Source organism: Passer montanus, unplaced genomic scaffold, assembly GCF_014805655.1.
Source record: "Passer montanus isolate IOZ18808 unplaced genomic scaffold, ASM1480565v1 scaffold2, whole genome shotgun sequence".
Lineage (NCBI taxonomy): Eukaryota > Metazoa > Chordata > Aves > Passeriformes > Passeridae > Passer > Passer montanus.
The window spans coordinates 2,849,382-2,866,916 of record NW_024366591.1 but is presented as its reverse complement, the minus strand read 5'-3'; the positions used below and the strand labels follow the sequence as shown (position 1 = coordinate 2,866,916).

At 36.5% G+C, this 17,535-nt stretch overlaps 1 protein-coding gene across 4 annotated transcripts in view; it reads left to right on the top strand.

Annotated features, from left to right (window-relative positions):
• SOX6 (SRY-box transcription factor 6) overlaps positions 1–17,535 on the top strand; it is a 375,549-nt gene that overhangs the window by 64,736 nt on the left and 293,278 nt on the right. Inside the window, exon 1 of one of the 4 annotated variants that reach the window (XM_039707458.1) lies at positions 2,160–2,181. The exons of the other annotated variants lie outside the window; for them this stretch is intronic. The gene's annotated coding sequence lies outside the window, so the exon portion shown is untranslated. Of the gene's footprint in view, positions 1–2,159; positions 2,182–17,535 lie in introns of those variants that run through there. 4 annotated transcript variants of the gene reach the window in all.

Here is a 17,535-nt window from a genome sequence, read left to right as displayed (position 1 = left end):
TCATTAATATCTTTCAACATACTGAGTTGCTTGGCTGTTCCTTCTTTTACATGGCTTATATCATATCATGCCATCACAGCATATTCTGTAGTTTCGAGTTAATTGCCCAATTAACAGTGGTATTCATGAAGTGCTAGGAAAATTCCACAACTAATGATTTGGACAATTTCAAAATAGGTTGGTATTTCATAGTTTAAAATGTCAAACATGCCAATAGCTGCAAGCTTAAGACCGTGCAGGCTTAGAACCCAATAGCTCGAAAATTCTGCATCCCAAAAATCGTAATCCAGCCCTCAGAAACGTGTTTCCCAGACCCAAGTATATCACTGTAGGGAAGTTCTGCATCACATGAATTTCTTAGACCAGTGAGGTAGAAGGATGAAATGGAGCCTCCTTGGCTTCTCTGTATTTTGTGAGAATATGGAATAAATACCTTCTGGCAGCAGTGAATGCACCCTCACCCCCAGCCTGGCCCCAGATGATGTTAATGGCAGCACTGGGGACACTGCTGCAATAATGGTTGTTTATATGCTTACCAGACCCAGGAAAATGAAGATGTGAAGCGAGTTGGAAGGTTGTAGCATTTGCTAGGGCACTCTGTACTTTTCTTTCCCATTGCCTGGATTAGGTAGGGATATTAACAATGCGTAGTTAGCTTTGATGGGTCATTGTTCCCAGATGCAACTGAGAGTTGCCAATAGACTCTCTAGGCAGTGATCTGATTTTTTTTGTTTTGTCTCACCAGCTGCCACGCAGAGATGCCAGGGGATACAGTGCCTCTCCTTTCTGCCTTTTCTCTGTACCTTCTGTGCCATGTGTGAGTTGTAGGACTGAGGTCATGCCATGGAATTAGTTTACAGAGTCTGGGGAAGGGCTGGGGCTGTAAAATAATTTCATTATCACCACTGAAGAAAGACAGTATTCATTTTCAGTCTCAGGGTCAGAGACATGGGTGTGATAAAGGAGACAAGCCACTGTCTCAAAGCTAAAGGATCACAGGCTCAGGGGGCATTTCTAACATTTCACAGAGAATCATAGAATATCCTGAGTGGAAAGGAACCACAAGGATCACTGAGTCCCACTCCTGGCCCTGCACAGGACAAATCACACCCACAAATCCCATCCTGTACTTGGTTAAATGACTGTGCCTGAGAGCATTGTCCAAATGCTTCCTGAGCTCTGGCAAGATTGGTGCTGTGACCACTGCCCTGGGGAGCAGTTCCAGTGCCCAGGCACCCTCTGGAAATCAGGAAAACAACCTTTCCCTGATATCCAACCTAAACTTCCTCTGACACTATTAGAGTACTTTGAATTTCCCTACTTGACCAGTCTATTGAGACTGTGTTGGCGATCTAAGGCAAACCGCTTGGAAGTGTATAATACATATGTGATTACAGCCTTAATTCAGCAAGGTGCTGTAAATACTTTGAAGTCCTTCATTGCAATAGACAGGACTTTGCAGGAGTTAAAATCCTGTGAATACTGAGATTTTTGCTGTAATTGTACTGATTAGGTAAACATGGCTGTTGGATAGCTCTTTTTTAAAAATTGTTTAGATCTTCCTTTTAGTCCTTCTTGGAGTTGTGGCAGATTCTTTAGGATGTTATAATTTACATTTTATAACAAAAATGTAGTGAATTGTCTTGTCTCATTTCTCTTGGCAACTCAGCAAACTATCATTAACATTTTTCATCAGTATTCTGTTTAGAGTTTTCTAAACTGAACAGTATAGTGGCAACAGCTCATTTTTAGATGCTGTTACAGTTCTTTCACATCTTTATAGTACTGTAGTAAAGCTGAATTTACTGGCTACCTTGAAAGCGGAGTGAGGCAGCATTAGAATCTACATTAAAGTGATTCAATACTCTTTAGAGAAAAGCCTTCTTAACATGAGATCAGATACAGTATGTGTTTTGGGGGTAGTTTTATAAGGATTGCCAATAAACTTGAACGCTACCAACAACAGCTGCTTCTTGAAATATTGCTCTGTCCAGCCCAATGAAATTTAGGGGATTTTTCTTTGCCTTGTAAGCACATGTGATCAGCATTAACATTCAGGGGAGCAGCACCTGCAAATGGAAGGGAGGCTAATTTGGTGGTGTAACTGGGTGAAGATGGGAGGGATCAGCTTCCATGCACTTGTTTCTCCTTGAGAGTTAGTGCCAGTCTCCAATCTCTGGGGTAAGTACCATGCTCTGATATATTTTTCTTAGACATTCCTCTTGGTGGCTGTTTAGATTCATTCCAGTTTGGGTGCAGAGAGAGGATATTTTCATAAGTTTTCATGAGCTAAGAAAATGCAAACCCTTCAAGGTCATTCAGTGTTTGTGTCCAGGAAGGTTGACCTGTGGTTTTTGTTCCTGGTTTTATGGCTATGAGCAGCTCATTTCACCTTTGTTTCCTTTCTTAATCTTTGATAATTTAATTTTTTTTTTTAAACTATAATCATAGAAGGGATGGCAAATTTTGATGCCCAAAAGAGGGATTAGCCACAAATGGCTGTAACACTGCTTTCAATTATTACAATTATAAATACAGTAGTTGTAGTAACAACTGCTACTACTTGTATTACCATTCAGTAGGGGCAATTTTAAACTACTGACATGTTAATAACTCTCAAGCTACCCACACTCACTAGGAAATATCTTACTGCTCTTAAATGGTACATGGTTCTCCATGTTCTACTTATTATAGGAATTATACATGTTCCTTCCCTTTTTAGCATTTTTCAACAAATATGTGCCAAAGGCTTGTTTTCAGATTAGGCTTCAGTTGTAAAAATATCCCTTTCAGCCAATCATAATTTTAAAGAATATTGTGGCTATATAGCTACAGGATAAAATTTGGTTTTTTTTGGTGTAAGATATGGTCATGCAGTTCCCATCTAGCACAATAGAGCATTTAGTGTTCATCAGATGCTTTTACTACCTTGAATGAAGTAGTTTGATGTTGTTTCTTTCAAGATGTGACAGGTTTTAAAATTTATTTTTAGGTCATATTTTGTACGTTAATTATGTTGGCACCTTAATAAATTTTGAGATTATGACAAATGAATTCATAATCAAACAGAAACATATAAAAAAAAATTAGGATTTTTAAAAAAAATTATTGTCTCTGATTCAATAAAAGTTTTTATTTTACTCCCGAGTAGGAACTATAAAACTAAGTGAATGCCAAAATAAGTTAACCAGTTGCACTAATTCTACAAACTGAAAAACAGCAGGGATGTAAAAAGTAATTGACCATTCATTGTTAATATAATCACAATATTACCATTAATGACTTTAGTGAAAAAATACAGTATTACAAACTAAACAGAATAAAATAGAATTTTTTTGCAGTTAAAAAAAGAATTGGCAATTAAGAGTTAACTTATTAAATTAAAATGGACTGGTGACAGAACATAGATATAACTAGTATAATATAAGTTACAAGATCTAGACATATTTTGTGTTTTAACCAGCTGCAAACTAAAATTCTATTTTATGGAAAATTGTATTTATGGTAAATATATTAAACTTTGTCTTTATAATTTAATATTCATTGTTGATAATACTCAAAAATTTTGAGAACTGGTATTTAACCTTCAGGTTAGGAGTTCCCAAATAATTGGCTAGCCCCATTAAAATAGGTATTTTTACCCTTCCAGTAATGCATATGAAAAGCCACTGAAATATATTACAAATATGTAATTCTGTCCAGGAAAGGTATGAGTGATATTACTAAAGGGAATAGTTTTAGCCTTTAGCTCTTTGCACGGAAAACTAGATTACAGCTGAGTCAAACTTGCTTTCTAGTTTCTCTGCCAAATTTGACCAAAGATTTGTTTGGTAGTGTTGCAAAAGTCTATTTGCAAAACTCTTTCTAAGCCTAACAAAGCTGAAAGAAGTGTTGAATTCTGCTGTCCTAAAGTGTTCTTTCTTCCTTTAAAGATGTAGGATTACAATTTTTGGTATTTTTGTGACTGGAAGGGAGAGGTTATCTGGTGTTAGAGAAAGCAGCATTTTTTTGACACTTTTTTTTTTTAAAGAAAGCAAATACATGTCTCACCAGAACAACCTCCTGGAATAGCCTCTTATGCAGTGTTTAAGGCCAGTTTATTTGAAACAACAGTTCTAAAAACAGGGAGAAAAGAAAGAAAAGGATGATTCCTAATTACAGCTATTTCCTGGACCATTTCTCTGTTTTGCCGTCAAGATTCTAAAAACCTAAGAGTTTACAAACTTTAAAGGTGATTTCAGACACATCCTGTTCTTGGTTAAAGGTTCTGCTATATCACTGCTAGGACAAAAAAGTGAAGTGCCTCTCCACCAGCTGCAGGGAAAGAAGGTGATTTGAATGTTAATGAAGGACAGAAGTTTCATAGTAACAGAAAAACAGAGGCTCTATAGATAAGAGAATATTTTCCCAGGACGTCTCAGTCTGCAGTTGTTGTAACCGGAGGAAGTAATATTACTAAGGAAGTATTTAAATGTCTTTAACAGATATTAGATGATGAAGTGGAGTAGTCATTATATTCCTATCCAAGCTCCAGAGCATGAGAGGTCTATTGAAACAGAGTCTTTTGAGAATATCCACTTAGTCCTGTTTCTAGACTCCCAGATTAGTTTGGGCATCCTATTAATCTACAGAGTTTTAACACAAAAGATTTCTCAGAGAAGTTACTATCGTTTCTGTTTAATATGGCAACAAAGATTACAAGGTTCAATGTTTTTATAAATTTAAATGCCAACATTCACCCTCTGCCCTTCTGTCTCAGCTAAAAAAAAAAAATCCCTGACCCAACAGCATTGAAATTCTTTCCTGATATTTCCACAGGAGATTTTTTACATGTCTTGTACCTGACTGTGCCCTTGAATTGTTCATGGCTCTTGATGCAAACATAAGGATTCCTTTTCATTCCTGCTTTCTATTTGGTTCTGGTCATTCATTGTTTCAGGAGCTCCATGATGCAATCCATTCCTTTTAACTGTCTGATCCACTCACGTTGGTGGTCCTACAAACACAAACTGGCATTCAGGGCCTTCTGTGCCATTCCTGTTTTAGTGTTTGAGTCAACTTACTTATACTTTGAGGTATTCAAATCACAGAATGGAATTAGAAGGAGCCTTAAAGATCATTTCATTCCAACCCCCTGCCATGGGTAGGGACACCTCCCACTAGACCAGAGCTCATTCAACCTCACTTTGAACACTGCCAGGCGTGGAGCATCCACAGCTTCTGGGGCAACCTGTTCCAGTGCCTCACCAGCCTCATAGTGAAATTTCTTCTTAACATCTCATCTACACCTCACCTATTTCAGTTTAAAGTCATTCCTCTGTGTTCTATCACTACCTGCCCCTGTAAAAACTCCCTAGCTGCCTTTCTTGCCATTTAGATATTGGAAGGCTGCTCTGAGGTTTCTGCATAAGGTTTGGTTATTATTAAAAGCATTATTATTGGTGTTCTCAGCAGCTGTTGGGGTTTTTAAAAGCAGATTAACAGGAAAGTAGCAGTGAGTTCACAATAGCACCACAGAATTGCTCGGAGAATGGCTGTGAGCCTATAAAGGTACTGCATTTGTCATTCTGATGGATGATTTTTCCTGCCCATGAAATAAGGGAAGTAATCCTTCCTCATTCTTCTTAGTTCTCCCTAAGTAGAGGCATATATTTGGTTGCCAAACTCTCCTTTCCATTCTTCAACTAATCCCAGGGAAAGATGGAAATATGTTGAAAAGCCCATGATACATGGTAGATGAGCAGTTCTTTGCTCCCAGAGCACTCATCTGTAGTGCCTGACAACCCTACCCTTGCTCTTATTTAGTATCTTGATGGAATTGCTGTGGGATCCATTAAGATTAAATGTCTGCCATACATAGGAGATGTGTGGCTTTCTGGAATAATAAAGCCCAATTCTGGCTCTCTGAATACCCAGTAGAGAGCAGAATGAAGATCAAACTGGCTTAAGCTAAAACTGAGGAACATGCAACAAGTGGTGTCCTTCCAAAATGTCTTTCTGTTGCTCTCTGTTGACTGCATCTCACATTGACCTGACAGATTTCAGATAAATATGAATAATACTCTCTTTGCAGGAGAAAAAAGGGAGCTCTGTAACGAAGTGTTATTTCAAAATGTTGATTTATTAGGACAATGGAACAATAAGCTTTCTTTTCCCCTTAGATTCTGTTTTTTTGCTCCTTTTTTTCCATATACCCACCCTGTAATTTCTTCTGTGTGAAATGGCAAACTCTGAAAAGCACTTATGTAACAGTCAATAAGCCTATTTAATTATCTTTGAGTACCTACTGTTGCCACCATTACCATGACATCTGAGTAGCTTCCAATGATTTTTAGTTTTTTGAATAATGCTAACTTTATATCATTTAAAAGGAGAGAAGTGGGCTTTCCTCACAGTTTCCAGTCAGGATTGGAAACTCACAGAGTTTTCAGAATCCTCTCTTGCATCTTACAGTGACACTGGTTCAGAGATAGAGAAATTATAAGTTAGGGTGCTTTTTTTTTTTTTTTTTCATCAGGATACATCTGTATTCAACAAACAGGGTGAATTAAACTCTGCTGGAGGGTTTGGTATTACCAGTACAAGTACAATAGAATTATTTTGATTTGCCTAATCTAAGTTTAGCTTTATACCTCTAAACTATATCAAAGTGAATTTTGTGAAGTCCCCCCTTTCATTTATTCATCTCATAAAATTAGTAAAATGTCAGTGGTGTCATGGGATCAAATATGCTCCTTCTTTTTCCTATTTTTACACTTGTACAGGGAGACACTAAAGGTTAATTTTGGATGGATACTAGAAGCTAAGTGAGCGAGTAACATGAAGAGCTCTGGAAGCTTAGACATGTCATCCTGGTTCTTGTCTTTAAATATAATGCAGTGTGTTGTCATGCACTGGTAACGTCAAATGTCATCTGAGCATTCTTTGGGCTATTTGTCTCCACGTGCTACTGGCACAGGCACATATTTCTGTCCATCTTTTCATCATCCATACTGGACTTTTCTTGTGTTAACATCCATTCCTGAATGCAAACCAACTCTGCCAGCAGGAGAAATTTCTATCTGTTCCATGAATTAGTACAATCATGACTTGAAAGGCCACTCCTTAATTCCTTCCAGCTAAAGTTTCTTCTTATTCTATATTAGAATGTGAAGGTGTCTCCTTTTGAGGCAATTAATTTCAAACTTTTACATCTTTGATTTGTTCTATCAAGTGGTATTGGACACAAAAAAGCCAGAATTTTCCCTGGTACAGCCTTTAGCAATGTTTCTGTGCAATTACTGAGGTAGAAAAAAAGTGAAAGGGTAATAATTCTCAGTGCTTGTTTTCTTACAATAGAAGGTATGTGTGTAAATCAGATATGGACTATAAATCAGAGTTATTTTCATTAATTCTCTGGTTAATGTTTTGTTCATATTTACATGTTGGAAAGATGATTCTGGAGAACAGCTGAGTAGGAGGATTCTTCTCTGTAGTCAGCCCTGACTGATAGCTTTGAAGCGATCTCCTTTTCTGTCTGTGAGAACATATAATGCATTCTATAGTAGATGGGATCTGCTGGACATGCTCTTGAAGAAACAGACAAGTTAGCAACATTTTCCACTGGCAAATCTCCAGGGAAAAAAATATTTCTTATAATTCTTGTATATCTTTAAAATTCATCTGCATGCTTTAATTTTTGTGTCTCAGTAATCTGCTTACAGGGTAGAAGTAGCTGCAGAGTTAAGTGGTCTCAGCTTTTGACCACAGAATATTTAGTTCCAGACCACTTCTGAAGTATCTGAAGACTCAATAACTACAGTATCAGTTTCAAAATGCCAGTTTCACTGTGCATATCTGGGGAATGCTTCAGATACCTGCCTCAGACAACCTTGACAACAGACCCTACCAGGACCTCTGTGACCAGTAATTTCTGCCAGAAATCCCAGCAGATTTCTGTCAGATTTTTACTTTAGGTTTGACAAAAGTTTGAAGCCAGTCTGGTAGTTTGTAATAAGTTTTACAGAATGCTGGAATATGTGAACAGTTCCTTTCAGCTCAATTCAGGAGTCTAAATCCTTCTGCAAGTTTCAAGTAGCCATGCTTATAAGTGTCCAGGCCATTTGTTCTAAAACTCGAGTGAGAATTCACATTTGTTGTTAAATTTGAATTTTCTTCTTTAGGATCCTTTAAAATACATTTAAACAAGTTTGCTGTTGATAACAGGATGAACAGAGTTTTGCTAGCAGACTGATTAAAAGTTTAATCAGCTAATTGTACTTTTTAGTATTTCTGAAGCCTAGAGCTTCAGTGGAGCTCAGATTGCTCTTTAAAAACGCCTTTGTGCATGATTCTATTTCCTCCTTTTAACTGTTTTGAGTACAGCTTCAGTGTGCTATGGTGACAGGGAGAGGAGTGGAGCTGCCTCACCCTCTGAGCAAATAGCTGAATCCAGGAAATGTAGCCCTTGGTGGTAAACTTATGGAAAGGGATCAAAAGTGTTCTGTTGGGTAAAAAAGTCAGGGAAAGCTAATATATTCTTTCATTTTTGAGGTTTTTTGAGAGTTACCTTTTCAATACTTGTTCCTTTGAACTCTGAGCTGGGTGGCAAGTTGCCACTTGTTTGTTTGTCCTGTACTTTGGTGCGTTCTTAAGACCTTTGTTTTAAGAACACACCAAAGTATTAGTTTCTGAAAATTTTGTGTTACTCTGTATTGCATCTACACACTAAGTTTCTTTCAGTAGAATACATTAAATCCATATGACAGGGAAGCACAAAAAATACATGGAAAAAGTGTACTAGATAATGAAATTCATTGCAGTTAGACAATTTTCTAATAAGTAAGAACACGTGCTTGCTATCTCCTATCAAATATTGATCTATGGTGCGAACTTTTTTTCACTGAATATCAAAGATAGAAAAACACCCACAACCTGTCTTGTGCCACCAGCATGGATTTTCCATTGACTTGCATTTATTGGCTGCAGCAAAGCCATTTTATTTGACTGCAAACTTATTTTTTCACTTGAGGAAAATGAAATTTATAATCATGAATATGTTCAGCACGCTATGAAGAAAACTTCTTTCAGCTCATACTTCATTGTTTCTGGTTTGTTCTGCAGTTTAGTGAGATTTTTATATTAGGAGTGTGTTCAGAGTGTGATGTAATTGGCCTAGACTGGAGAGCACAGATGTCCCAGAATTTTGGAAGTTGAATGTAAAAAAGACCAATCCCTTAACTTACAAGTAAAATTTACTACATTTTAGTAAATTTATGCCTTTACATGACTGTAACCTGCTACATCACAAAGCCAGAGCACAGTTCATGAAATAAGCAATGTCTTCTGAAGGATAGCCAGAGAACCTGGCAGAGAGCAAAAAATGTATAGGTAGAGGTAGAATTGTTTAGCAAATGGGAGGAACCTATTCTAAGAATTGATAATCACATTGCATACACAGCAACAATAATAATAATTTATTTATTTATTAGTAAAGATACTTTCAAACGTAGTAGTTGTATATGAAGCACACAAGTAGTTGTATATGAAAAGCTTAAACTCAATTAGAAATCAGAACAGGAAGACTGATTCCATGAATGCAGGACAGGCCCAACTCTAAATGACACAATCACTATCCACTTTTAATAAATCTGGTGGGGCTTGTAGTCCTAGGGCAGTAAATATAGTCTTGGAGCATCACTCTGCACAGAATAGGTAGGAACTGGCAGTTGTGGTGCTCTGAATGATACACTGATGTGCATCAGTCCAGCTGAAGGTTGATAATTAACTTGTGCTAAAGTGTTGTAGTGAATCAGTTAGAAGTCAAAGTATTCAAGGCATGTGCTCTGCTGCAGAACTCTAAATAAAGGCATTGTAGTTCTGTTGGTACACATGCTCAGAAAAAATGAGCATACCTCAGTGACCTGAGGTTAATATTTTTTCATGAGCAATTTGTGCTGAATGCACCTTTTTGATTCTTGTTTTCCTTGATTTTTGTTGGATAGACCTTTGATATTTTGAAGTTAGGATGTAAATTGGTAGGACGCATATAAGACAAAGAAATGGATTCTTATTCAAATTTTAAAAATAAGAACCATATGGTTTAAAAGTAGCCAGCCACCTCAGGTGAGTCTGCAGGAGTCATTTAATGCAGTAATTGAGGAAAGTTTTACAAATGACATAAACATACAGATAAGGCAATAGTTTCAGTTTCAGCATCCTGTACAAAACAAAGCACATCTGGATGAGTGATCTGATTTGCTTTTGCCCTGCAAAGCCATGAAGTCCAATTTAGCTTTCTGATGCTGGGTGGAATAGGTGTAGATGTTCTTAAAAGAGGAAAAATGGATGCTTGGCAAACCTAGCAGATATTTTCACACACTCTTGGAGCTTATAAGAATAATCACATATTTAAATGTTACCTTGCCTTGCACAGAAACCAGATTTAATAAATGGCTTTGAATTTTTCATGAATCACCGAGCACCCTGTTTCAGTAATATGACCAAGGTTTTTTGGTGGGGGAATTGGGAAGAACAGGACTATGAAAGATGCTATAAGGCTACTGATGGAGTGTCGTATAATTTTACTGGTTGCATAACTGCTTTTAACTACTAAATTCTCTCTGATTAAAATAACAATCGAGCTTGTAATTTTTCTGAACAGCTGCTGCTACAGGGGGTCATTACCTTGGAGAGCTTTGAAATAATCGTACTCCTAATACATGAGTTATGTAGTCTCATGTTTTACAGCAATGCACAAAGTTTAAAGTCTATAGTAGAATGTTATTTGAAAGCTGTCAAACCATGTTAAAAAAGACTGCATCGTCAAAGGCCCTTGTGGCCAGGATTCAACATGTAGCCTTGTCTTACTCATTATAAAATGCATGTTTATAAAGTTCCACAGAGCATCCAATTCCCAATTCACTTATATCAGCAAGACTTAACTTGCTCATTAATCTAAATTCTTTTGCAACTTTAATCTACATGTTTAATTAATCATAAAATGAGGCGGTAAGTAATTTCAGCAATGTGTGGCTTGTTATCAGATGCATTTAATCACTCTTCTGTGAGCTCATTTGGAAACACCTGAAGATGTCGAGAGCAGTTTGAATAAGCATAAATTATTCTTTGTCAGTGTACTTCACTCAACTAATAAGACATTAATTTAAAAGGCACTGTTCGTCATTTTTAGATCTTCACCAATATTTTTAGCTTAGCAGTATAAATCTAATTGTACATACTGTATGATTCCCAACATAGAGCCCAACACTGAAAAGAGTAAGAGTTATATTGAATTCATTTTTCTTATTTACATGTAATTATATCATGTAATTGTAATTTGAATGAGGATTAACCATAGGTATCAAATCTGTTAACTGTTCAAATGTTTTTGGAATAAGCTGCTAATTACTTGAAATGCTAAAGAATATCAGATGGTACAAAGAGTTATAGATTCAGTTTTTTCTTTACAGATAATAGCTCTTGTCATATTTGGAACACTTGTCACATAGTAACTTGCTGTATATATATCTGAGTAGCTCAAATGTAGGTAGGATTAGCTTTCAAAAATATGGAAACAAAGACTGCAATATTGCTGGGCCCATTACATGAATAGCTGCTCTTTCATGTGCTTATGCAGGATTACATTGAATGGAAAATAATATTCCCACTTTTCCTAGTCACCTAACTATTATGTAGTTGGTGATGGCATTCTAAAAAAAAAAAAGACATGACCTCAGAGCATGTATTTCAAAGGAGCTGAGTAAGTCATACGTCTCTTCATGTCAAGAAAATGGGAATAAAAACTACATTTTATTGAATGCCATCACCTGTCTCTCTCTGCTGTAAGAGAAGATGACATTCTGTAAGAATAATTATTCCACTGGAAGCAAATTTATTTGCTTGCCATGGAGCATCTCAGTTAATCTTGCATTTGAACAGTGGACTACATTCAATAGTTGACTGGTATGTTCCAGTGTGGATCAAAACAGGAAAGGGGAGGATATACCATTTTGCCATGAAGTACAAATCACTTCCCCGAATTTTTTTTTCTGCTGTAGTTAATGTCTGTGAATGAACTCTTGTTTTCTCTGACAGAGCAGTGCTCTAACAAGAATAATATTGCTGTAAGTGCCCTGCCATGTTAAAGTTGCCGCACCATTTATACTATAGCAATAAATTGTGGCAGTTGATCCTTTTCCCCTGCTGTCTACGTGTTCCTTTCTACTACAATTTAGGTTTTATTTTTATTCAGCTGCCTTTTGCAGATGGAACTGATTGTTTGTTTCTAGAGTGCTGAGAGTTTGAGAACAGTAAACCTTTTGCAGCATCATATAGTACCTATCAGCAGGCTGGACAGTTTAACAACGTTTTATGAAACCACAAAAAACTATGTACAGATTACATTTAGCGTCTGACTAAAACACATACAAACAAGGAAATATGAGCTCCTTCTAGGCCTTGCTCCATGTAAACGTTTATTCCAGCTTATTTACTCCATAGACCATAATGAATCCTTCGCACGTGTTACTTGGCCTGTTTTTGTCTGCTAAATGTCTCTTGAAACACCTGTGGTTGAGTTCCAAGACAAAAAAGAAAAAGTCTTAGTTCAGTAAACTGAAGAATAACCAGTTCAATTTTTCTGTAATTGCTCCTAAGTTAGAGAGTTATGAATGCCTGACTGTAAATAATTCAGTATGTGTGGATGGAGGATTTTCAGGAATCTTTCAGCCTGTTGCTGTGTTTATAATTTGAACCATTGTTACCTGTGTTCAAGTGGCTAATTTTTTTTTTCTTGTGGGTAGCCCAAGTTGAAGGCTCATTCTTTTTTTCCCCCCCTTTTTTTTAAGATTTAATTTATTTTTCTAGATCATAGACAACTAGAGTTAATTGTGTTGAAAGACATCTTAGAACAAAAGGCATTATTCTAATCATTGTTTTGATAGATAGCTGATATACAACTTGTGATAACTCTAAGGAAAAAACACATGTACTTCATTAGGCAGTGAGTGAATTTGTGAAGTTTTTCTGCTAATCACATTGGCCTTTGACGGGAACCTTCTAATCATTTGTTTATATAGAAATTGCAGAGAGTTCATGCTAAATACATCTGATTTGCATAATATATTTTGGCCTTTTCTAATTGTTTGGATGTATCTGTTATCTGCTTCAAGCCAAAAATATTTATTGACTTTATGGGCTCATATGGGATGTTTTAAATAGAAATTCTTCATAAAGATAGAGCTTTTACATTTGCAAAAGCCCATGTTTTCCTTTTGCAAGTGAGAATCCTGTCTTTGACAGGAAAAACTAGCATTAAATTCCAGGGTTTAAAACTTGAATGAACAGTCCTCCCCCAAAGAAGGAAAACAAATCAAAAGAATAATTTTTGCCTTGTCAAATTTCTGACTTTAAAGTTTGCATTTCCAAATGTTTCCATTTCTATGGCTCTTAAATGTAAGATGTAAGACTCCTTGAAAATATAGAGATGATGAGATTCTTCTGCTTACATTACTCTGTCACAGATTGAAGAAAAAATCCTATCCCAAACCCCAAAAATCCTACATTTTTAAGAGATGGCACCAAGGTGCTCTGCCATAAAGCTAAACCTCTAGAAATAGAGAGACATCATAACAGCAGAGATGTTTGTATTAGAGCACCTGATTAATTGTACTTAAATATTCCAAGGCAGAGAACAAAGTTCTCCAAGAAAAAGATAAAATTGCTCAGCCCTTCATATAATTTTGCTTCGTATAATTTTAGCTCATGGTACAAATTCAAGTAGCTGCGTGGAAGAATCATGTCTGAAAACCATGCATGCCAGCAAGCAAATGAAATATTGTTTAATTTTTCCCAGAAATGGAGAAATAGTCAGTAGATGCCATAGAAATTAGACTGAATCTGTGGAATGGTATGCTATGAGGCCACACCTACAATGGACAAAGAATTGAAAAGCTAGCAATGGCTTGAAAAAACAAGTATGTTTATTAGCTGAACAACTCCTAAAAGGGAGGAAACACAGTAACAATTCTTTCAAAACTTAATTTCCTCTGATAAATATGACTGTGAAATATTTCATTTTGAAAATCTCCAACTGGAGGGAAGTGCTAATCTATGGTTTCCAGAAGTGCACTTGCAGTTTTTTAGCTACCTTTGAGTAGCTAGCCCTCAATATTGTTAGAAAGCAAAGGATCTGGCAGCAAGCACAACCCCAGTTTTGAAACAAAATTTCAAAAGTTAAATCTCTTAGGTGTGAATCTTACGGTTTTTTTACTAGTTACGTGTGTTTGAGACACTGTTCCCTCTCTTACCAAAAGGTGAATCTGACTTTTCTGCTTGTGTCAAAATATGAATTTGAATGAATGACCTTTTCCTTTTTCTAAAGAAAGTGCCCCACTCTGTGCTTCAACTTTGTTCTTTGTGGGATGTGAAACTTCTGTCTGTTGCATGAAAAACAGATCTCGTGCTAATTTATTTGTATGTGAATTTATGAGATTTTGATGCTTGAAATTGGTTTGTTTGGGCCAAATTGCAAGTGCAGTCATGGTGGTGTGCTACATCTTGTCCCAGTCTCTTATTTAGTGTACAATTATCCATTAATTCAAAAATTATTGAAGATTCTCATGTTGCAAAGAGTCCACATTAGTGAGTAATGCTGTAAGGTACAAGGAGATTCCTTTGTTGCTTGAGGCATTGAATTTGGCCAGTAGTTGTTCTTTTTGGTGTAAAATTAGTTTAGTATAAGAAGAATTTTTGCATCACAAAATGCAGCTTGTGAACATTGCATTCTGCAGGATGTCCCGAAAAGGGAAATACGGCAGATTATCAAAGGAAATTATAAACTTCCTGCAATTTCCTAGACATTAAATGGGAGAATTCTTAGTACTATCACACCAGGCTTTATTACATTTAGGTGATTGAAAAGCTTAAAATTTGCACAGAGAAAATAATTAAAAAAAAGATATTTTATTTAATTATTTTTAGATGCATAAAGGAACCTCCAGAGACATCTACTGAGTGCTGTGGGAGTTCTGAAACAGGCAGTATCTTTCTAACAAATATGTGACAGCCCTCGAGTTTGCTTCAGAGACTATGTCTGACGAAAAGAAATCATTGAGAGTAGTAAACTTCTAAAATACTTACTATTTACCCTTGAGGACATCATTAGTCACCAGTGATGTGGCTACTTTGGGAAGAAAGAAATCTTGAAAAGCCCAGGAAAATATTTTTGTGAATTTTAGACCAGCCTTTTTGGAGTAGTACAGCACTCTAAAATTGATTTACATGTTCCCCTATAAATAAACTTTATATAAGACCCATTGCTTGATTCAGTCAGGCCTGTGTTTGTGAGAAACTTGACACAATAAATAATTGTACCAAAGAAAATTTTTGTACCATGAGAATTAAAAGATAATAGAATTCTTTGTATTATATATGTAATTAATTTCACACTTGCCTATAAAATATAGGAACAAAATAATTTAGAAAAACCTGCAAGCATCAGAAGCCCCCAAATACAACAGGGAATAATAAAAAGAGGAGGGGGAAATCCAATTTTGGAAAAAATAGCCTGCACTTTTATTACGAATTGCAGATCAGTTTTGTAACAATAGTAAACTTTTTAATATAATTTCTTTTTGGAAAACAGTCTTCCCTGAAGTTAAAAGAAATCTTTGTACTTCAGGACTTATTTTTCCACTTAAAGCTCAGTTTGGCAAACTTTTCAACAAGCCCATGGCAGAGCACGTCTAAAACCTTCTCAAAGAGAAGGTGGGACCCTGACACCTCATACCAGTGAATGATCTATGAATGATTTAATTATTCTGTAGTTATTAACAAATTTTAATAATCAGTAATACCTGTCAAATGCAAGGCAGGCTTTGGGAGGTATGAAACACAGGTAAGGGTACAGAGTTTGTTTATCATGGCCCACATGTATTTGTAGATGAACCCTGGCACAACAAGGAATTTGCTGCTCAAGGACAGGTCAGCAGGGCTGCAGAGCCCTTCCATACTGGTGTTTCTTGACCAGATAGATAAATGCCTTTACAGTTTTCCCTGGTTATTTTTCTTAGGAGTTGAAAATGAATGTAAATTTTCATCTCCGGCTTGCTGATATGTTCTATGTTGCTGATATTCTTACTGTCTTACTGCTTGGACAATTGGCTACTGACCATTACACTGTGTGATAAAAGAGCCATGGAGAAGTAGGTGTTGGTTTTTTTTTTTTTTTCCTGAACAGTCTTTGTTAAAATTGTCCTTTCATCTCCATGGTATCAAAAGGGCACTTTTTAACAAATAAGAGAACACACCACCTCTAAAATAATCTTGACTTTTAATTAACCAAGTGTAACCATTGTGACTTTTATTCCTTTATTTCTGAGTTCTGAGGTAACCGAGAGCCTGTTCTCTGTGACACAGATTTTTTTTTTGTTGTGGTGTCTTAATGAAACGTGCCAAATGATAATGTATCTTGTTAGAAGTGGAAATTGCATTCTGAGTTACAGCCTGTGCCTCATATCATCCTTGTTTTATAAGGAAAGCAGCCTGCTTGGCCTAAATCTTTCTCAAAGAGAAAATTTCAGACACTAAAGGCTGAAAGTGGTTGATAGAACTGCCTATGTGTTAATCTATATAACGCTGAAAGAAAGCGAAGTCTATGTAAAAATAAGATTGCGAAGGTTCATTGGTGCCGTGGATATTAAAAAAAAATGTAAAATCGTATGAGATAAAAGAAAAATGGACAACATAAAGAAGACACGAGAACTTGTGGGAGGAACTTTGTTTTACTGAATAAGATTGAGGCCCAGGAGTAATTCCTGGCATTTTTTATTAAGTGCTGCTATATTTTAATTCTAAAATATGTTCTAAACAAGTCATCTGGTGTAGGAAAGATACTAAACACTTCTCCGAAATAATAAACCCCACAAAATTGGTGTGGTCTATTTAGAATCAAAGCAAAGCCACAACAAAAAACTCCTCCCCCTCCATTTCTCTAAACTTTCACGGAGTAGGAGTGCAACTTTGATCCTCACGAGAAATTCAAACGACCTTGGTGGGAGTAAGGAAGAAAAATGTCTGAACTAGCCTTGCTGTTTAGGCACTGATTTGGAGCCGAGTTTAGGGAATGGCAAACAGTAACCTTTGAACATTGATGACAGCACACAAGGCTGTAGGAGACCTTATGTGGAAGGTGGGTTGGTTGTTCTGGTGGGAGAATGTTTGAGGATAGTGTGCTGACTGAGTAAGATACACATTAAATGCCTCTGGAAAACTGCAATTGGTTTTTTCAAGAAGAAATTGGCAAACATTTGTGATCCATACTGGAATGGGAAGTGCCATCTCCCAGTCCCTTAAGGCTGCTGCAGCACAGCTGAATTTCTCATCTGTCAAGAGAGAGAAGATGCACAAGTGAAGATCTGTGGTAGGGGCTCCAACCAGGAAAGAGAGAGGGAGGGTGGTGAGTGAGAGATTCCTCTTCAGCTTTGACAGTACCAGGCCTTCCCAATATCTCTGGCAGTTCAGCTATTTAATTTGGAGCTGTGCTCATACTCCCAG